Below are 6,461 nucleotides of genomic sequence, written 5' to 3' on the forward strand. Positions count from 1 at the left end.
TTTCTTTCTTTCTTTCTTTCTTTCTTTCTTTCTTTCTTTCTTTCTTTTAAGAGATTAGGTCTATATTCTTTTTTAAAAAATGTTTAATGTTTATTTTTCAGAGAGAGAGAGAGAGCTGTGGAGGGATAAAGAGAGAGGGATAAAGAAAGATAAAGATAATGAAGCAGGCTCTAGGCTCTGAGCTGTCAACACAGAGCCAGATGCAGGGTTCCAACTCACTAACTGTGAGAACATGACTTGAGCCGAAGTCAGATGCTTAACCGACTGAGCCACCCAGGCGCCCCAAGAGATTAGGTCTATATTCTGCCCAATAGAGTGATCTCTAGGATATGTATAAGGTGCTCCGGGAATGTGTTTATTATGGAAGCCCTATCTATTAAATGATTCAAATCACCCTCATCAGCCTGTTACCACTTTGTGTACCTTGATCTCATGAGATCCTTCAAAGGGAATGAGGTGCGGGGGGAAATCTGCTATGGTTGTGAATCCCAGAGCTCTTTGGGGCATCTGGTCACTGCCATTGATGGGGAGGATAGAGGATCAGAGTGTTCCCTGAAAAGGACAAATAGAGTCCCTGCCCATCTGGGTTCTGATTCAGGCTCAAGGTTTCCTGCTGGAAAGGCAGAGCCTGACTGACAATTAACAAAACAAAACAAAAACGCCAGTTATCCTTTTAAAACAGAGTCGATCTCATTAAATATTTATTCACCCTAATGATAAATTTGTAAAACAGTTTCTAATCCCTATTAGTGAGACTAGTGGGTCGTATTGATGGATCGATGTTTACTTGAGAGATGCTCCAGTTAGTGGCCCACGGTAAGTTATTATCAATGACACAGAAGGTATTCAAAATGCATTGCATTGCAAATTTGAAGTAATTTCATCACGTATATATTTTTTTTTAATTTTTATTTTTAACGTTTATTTATTTTTGAGACAGAGAGAGACAGAGCATGAATGGGGGAGGGGCAGCGAGAGAGGGAGACACAGAATCGGAAGCAGGCTCCAGTCCCTGAGCCATCAGCCCAGAGCCTGATGCGGGGCTCGAACTCACGGACCTCGAGATTGTGACCTGAGCTGAAGTCGGACGCTCAACCGACTGAGCCACCCAGGCGCCCCATCATCACATATATTTAATAGTTGACATTATGGTACTTTATCATTCTATCAATTCCATACATAGGATACATCACAGAGTGGTTACTACATAACTATGTAGACAGTTACTACGTTCCAGGTCTTGTCTCATTTCCCTTCATTCAATAATTATCCTCTTAAATTAGTAGAAAAACTTGTCTTTTTGTCATGGGTCTGATTCAAGGGTCTGTCATTATTAGTCAGTAAAATTTGGTCAAATGACTGTGAAATGGAGATCGTAATGTTTATTTTAAAGACCCTTGGTTTTCCATGCGGTGACGTGGTGGCACTTAAGAAGCACATCCCATCTTTAACCCGAAAACGTGGAGGCTGGATTCTGCATACAGACCGTAGAAATAGCCCATCAGTGAATCCACAGGGCCCCACGGTATCTCCAAGGCCCACCTGGGCATGGGGTATAATTTCTCTTGCGATGGGTGGAAGGAAAAGTGTGTCGTTTTGCTTTCAGAAGAAAGATCTGTGGCACAGTCTGCAGTGTCCAGGAGCTGCAGGACAGCCACAGGGCCGGCCCGTCTGGAGCTGCAGCCTTGGGGCATCCTGACCACGTTGGGTGCGATTTGCAACTACAAAGGGCGAGACGGAGGAATGTGCACGAGGAAACGTGACGAGCTTATGATTGCACGAAATAAATTTGCTTGGTACACCTTGGACGGTTTCAGAAAACTAATCACTAAAGTGAAGGAAAGAAATTCAGTTAAGAGGCTTTTTAAAACTTGACTTTGAAATTCAAACAGGGGCTTCTGGTTAACTTTGAGGGGTCTTCCAATATACTTATCTGCCTGTGTTTTGCTGCCTTGGTTTTGGCAGTCCTGTTCTGTTTCCAAACAAATTATTTGATCTCACATAATCATTGCCTACAACCCACGCCTCCTAGTCACATGGGTTCTTATTAACCAGAGTATCTGACTCCTTATTAAAAAGGATTTGAACTTCGAAAATACAAACATTTTAATACTGACTTGGTGCAACTAAGAGCCTTTCCTATAAAAAATTAAGAAACACAATTGCCCTGTTCTGTTTTTCTATCCACCTATTGTTTCGTTTTCAGGGATAGAAATACTATTTATGTCATCTTTCATACGTATGTTTTTAAGAGTGTTTTCACCTTCACCAATCACAAGTCCAAAATCCACTCAATTGGAATAACGTCCTTATTCATCACCTGGGGTCCATCGCGTAGGCGGTGCCGATGGACAGATTTATAGGTAAAGTGCCAGAAATACGCCGGGTGCTTGATGAAGGGCTGCACTTTCTTGCCTGAGAACAATTCAACTGAACACATATTTTATTAAAAATAAGCAATCGACTTTTGAATGATCTGCCTCTCACACAGAGAATCACACTAACTCTGAGCTGTATGCTCTGTTGTCGTGGCCAGAATAAATTCATGGCTGATGATGAGCTCACTTGTAACAGAAAATGCCATCACTTTAAAGGCTTCACATTTCCTTAAAAACATGCACTCAAGTATCTGGTGGAGAAAAGGTGTGCCTCTGACAGTGGCTCCCATACCTGCCTCACTTACGGTGTCAGGGTCTTAGAATACAAGACAGGGGCTGAGATTCCAGGAAATGTCGGAAGTATAGTAGCTTATTTACAAATGCATTATCTCAATTCTTCCAACAAATCGTCTACCACAAAATGTTACAGTACTTAATCCCATGAGGCCCCTCTGCCGATGACCCCTTCCACTTACATCTGGTCTCCACTCAGGAGCACTTGCCTCCCATAATCACCCATGCAGCACAGAGTTCCCTGCTTTGGGAACATGCTAGCACAGTACCTTCCTTCATTGGTCCCGCCTGCTGCTCAAGGCATCCTCTGGGTCCTGACTTTTCCTTCATCTCTGGCCCTCAGATTCTACAGTTTCAAGGTTAACTGTGGCTTTTGTTCCACCACCTAAGTCACCACCAGTAACCACAGCTATCCCTTCCCGACACGGACTGAACTGCCAGCCATGGTGTGTTCAGTTATACAACTGTTACAGCAACCCGATGAAAATGCAGTCTTACTTATTTCCATTTTACCAATTAGTTAGAAGACTGAGTTAAAAGGGGCACATGGAGATGGCATATTTTACTCAATGTGACATATCTTTGAAGTGGTGAAGCAAGGATTGGGGAGCAGGTGGTCTGATTCCAGAATCTGAGTTGAACCACTTCGTTGATAGAGAAAATGGCCCTAGGCCCCTATAACAAGAATTATTATAATAGGAATTATCACATGAGAATAAGAACTTAGTTCATGGGAGAAGCAGTAGCTCAGGCCCTCTGTCCTGGCAGGTGCAGTCCAGCTCTGAGAGGAGATCTCAGCTGGGGGTCCGTGATCACATAGACCCGGTCCTATACTGCTTGGTCATCTGTAAGTGACACTCTTGTGCTCATGAGATATACCATGCAAAATAAATTTTAGATTTAGTAAGAATACACATAAATTTTGGGACACCTGGGTGGCTCGGTCACTGAGCATCTGACTCTTGATTTCATCTCAGGTCATGATCCCAGGATCGTGGGATTGAGCCCCACATCAATCCCCATGCTCAGCAGGGAGGCTGCCTAAGAGTTTCTCTCTCTCCTTCTGCCCCACTCCCACTCATCGGGCTCCCTCTGTCTCCCAAAAATAAATAAACTAAATAAATACACATAAGTAAATAAAAATAATACACACAAATATAGTCTATGTAGAATTTTTATCATACCTACTTCAAAAAATCTGAGTCTCTTAATTGACATCAATTGATAAGCTTATTCATTGATTCTTGCATCAGTTAAGACTAATGTACTTTAAATTGCCATGACCATTTTAAAATAATCATATTCATCATTATATTAAAGTTTTAGATGAATAATGGTTTGTACCAGTTCGTTATCCTCCTTGTATTACCTTTAACATCTTTCTGTGCTCTTGTTTTTCTCCCTAGTGTTGCAAGAATTAAAATCTCATGAGGAGATTTGCAAACGTCTTCCAAATACTACTGTGGTGGCATGAAGCCTTTTAGCTAATATGCATGCCAGCAACGATCACCTCTAGCTCACTAATGGACACCCTGGTCCAGGGATTTCCCTGTCTAACTTCACTAAGAGTGGCTGGAAAAAGAACTTTGAATATATTAGTTCTGCCCACACTGACCCAGTGAAGTGTTAATAAGTAATTGCCCGCTTTTGTCTTTTATCCCTTTGCATTTGGACACTAACACACCATCAGCTGACTTGTTAGGTATGTATATCTTTCCACACACTGGCGAGCAGGACTATGGCCATTGGCATACACATCTTCCGTGAAGCAGTTTTGCAAATTGCTTTGTGACAACTGGGATTCACAGTGTTAGATTTGCATTCACACATAAACTGGCAGGAATGAACCCAGGGAAGGAAAAACGTAACTACCAGACCCTGTGAACTCAGAGCTTGGATGCCACCTGTGGACCGAATGGTAAGCTAACCTGGATCTTTTCGGTTTCAACCTGGACAGCGAGGCTAAAATCATCAGCAAATTTGAAGACCCGCAGTAAATATTTATTTGTCTATTATACACAAGTCTCGCCATTATATAATGAGAATTTTGAAAAATATATACAATCGTTATAAGTCCCTCTTTGTCTCTCCTTAGGGAACATCTTTGTAGAGATGAAGAAGGTATAGAAAGAAGAAGGCAGGAAACACAACCATATCACCCCTACAGCGGGGGTATCTACATCTAGGTTGAGTATTTTTGCCATTTACAGGTGTCTCTGTATTGATACTTGTCACCTCGCTGGAGGCCACATGAAAATATTTTGTCACTCTTTGTCATGGAGGAGCTGGGAGATTGCTCTCTTCCCTCATTGTCAATGGTGATACAAGTCTCCTTCCTGCCTTTCTGTCCTTACTTCGGTTTTATAGTAGGCTGTTCATCATAAAAGGACATTAAAGCATATGGGGGGGGGGTGATGAGGATGTTTGTATATGTTTCTGCCTTACAGCAAAGGGTACTTTTCCCCTGCCTCTTACATGTTCTTCTAAGGGTCACCTCTCCTTGGTAGCTTTCTCGGACTCAGAGAAACAGAACTGTATTCCCTTATGAGTCTGTTAGACTATATATATCATCTTATTTATAATAGACTATATATCATCTTATTTTATAATTAGTCATTTATGTATTGTTTTCTGCCGCCAGACTGAGAGCTTTTCCAGGGGATGAATTATGTCATGGTCACCTTGCGTGTACACTCGGATCTGACAATATTTCATTGAAAGAATGACTGAATTAATGAGAAATTCATTACAAAATTTAGGAAAGTATTTTGACAGAGTCTTTTGTATTCTTCATCTAATATTTCTGGTCATTTGAGATCATTGTTTACATAGCATCTATATAATTCTGTGAGTGAAATAAAATACTATAAACCACTTTATTTCAGGATGCGATTTAGTGGTCAACTATTATTCCATCTGTTTTAAATACTTTTCACTTAGAAAAAAAAAAGCATTTTTATAAAACCTCTGGACAAGAAAACCCACACTGATAAATATTTTACATTTTTCGTGAAAACTCTACATGTGGAGTTATTAAATGTACGATGGAACTGAAGTCTGTCCTTCTCCAATATTAAAACGTCAGTCAGATGTCGCAAGATAAAGTACCGAACCCTCAGCAAATGATGTGAAGTTGAGAGATGAAATCCAGTCTTTTTGTGCACCTTCCTCATTTAAAAGGGTTGGAGGGGGTTCAGCATGATATGAAGAAAGAAATGTCTTTACAGTTTTCAAAGGTTTTCAATGCCTGAGGATCTTCCTATCTAAGGCCATAAAATCCCAATCCCATTTGGGTTGTCTGTTGTTCATACTGGAATGTCACATGGGGACATTCAAATACAGCTTCCAGTACTCAGTACTCTTTTCTTAACCAAATGTATTTCCTTCTAATGGCCAAATAATATGAAATGGAAGGAATTTGGATAAGGGTAACAGAACATGAACTGCTAAATGTGAGAATATGTTGGCGCGGGCACAGAAGTGGGCACTTGGGTACAAGAGACAGAAAATGCACCAGGGAACAGAAGAGTAGATCAAGAAAGCGGTCGGTGGACTGGCAAAACCAATTTTGATTAATCTGGTGATGGGGCCTTGGATATGGTGGAAAATGAGGTGAACACTGAGCTCAATGCTCAGAGCTTCTCAAGTAACGGTCACAGGACTGTCGTTACATTAAAAATGGATTCCTGGGGCGCCTGGGTGGCGCAGTCGGTTAAGCGTCCGACTTCAGCCAGGTCACGATCTCGCGGTCCGTGGGTTCGAGCCCCGCGTCAGGCTCTGGGCTGATGG

This window comes from Herpailurus yagouaroundi, unplaced genomic scaffold (genome assembly GCF_014898765.1).
Source record: "Herpailurus yagouaroundi ecotype Mexico unplaced genomic scaffold, PumYag 211, whole genome shotgun sequence".
Lineage (NCBI taxonomy): Eukaryota > Metazoa > Chordata > Mammalia > Carnivora > Felidae > Herpailurus > Herpailurus yagouaroundi.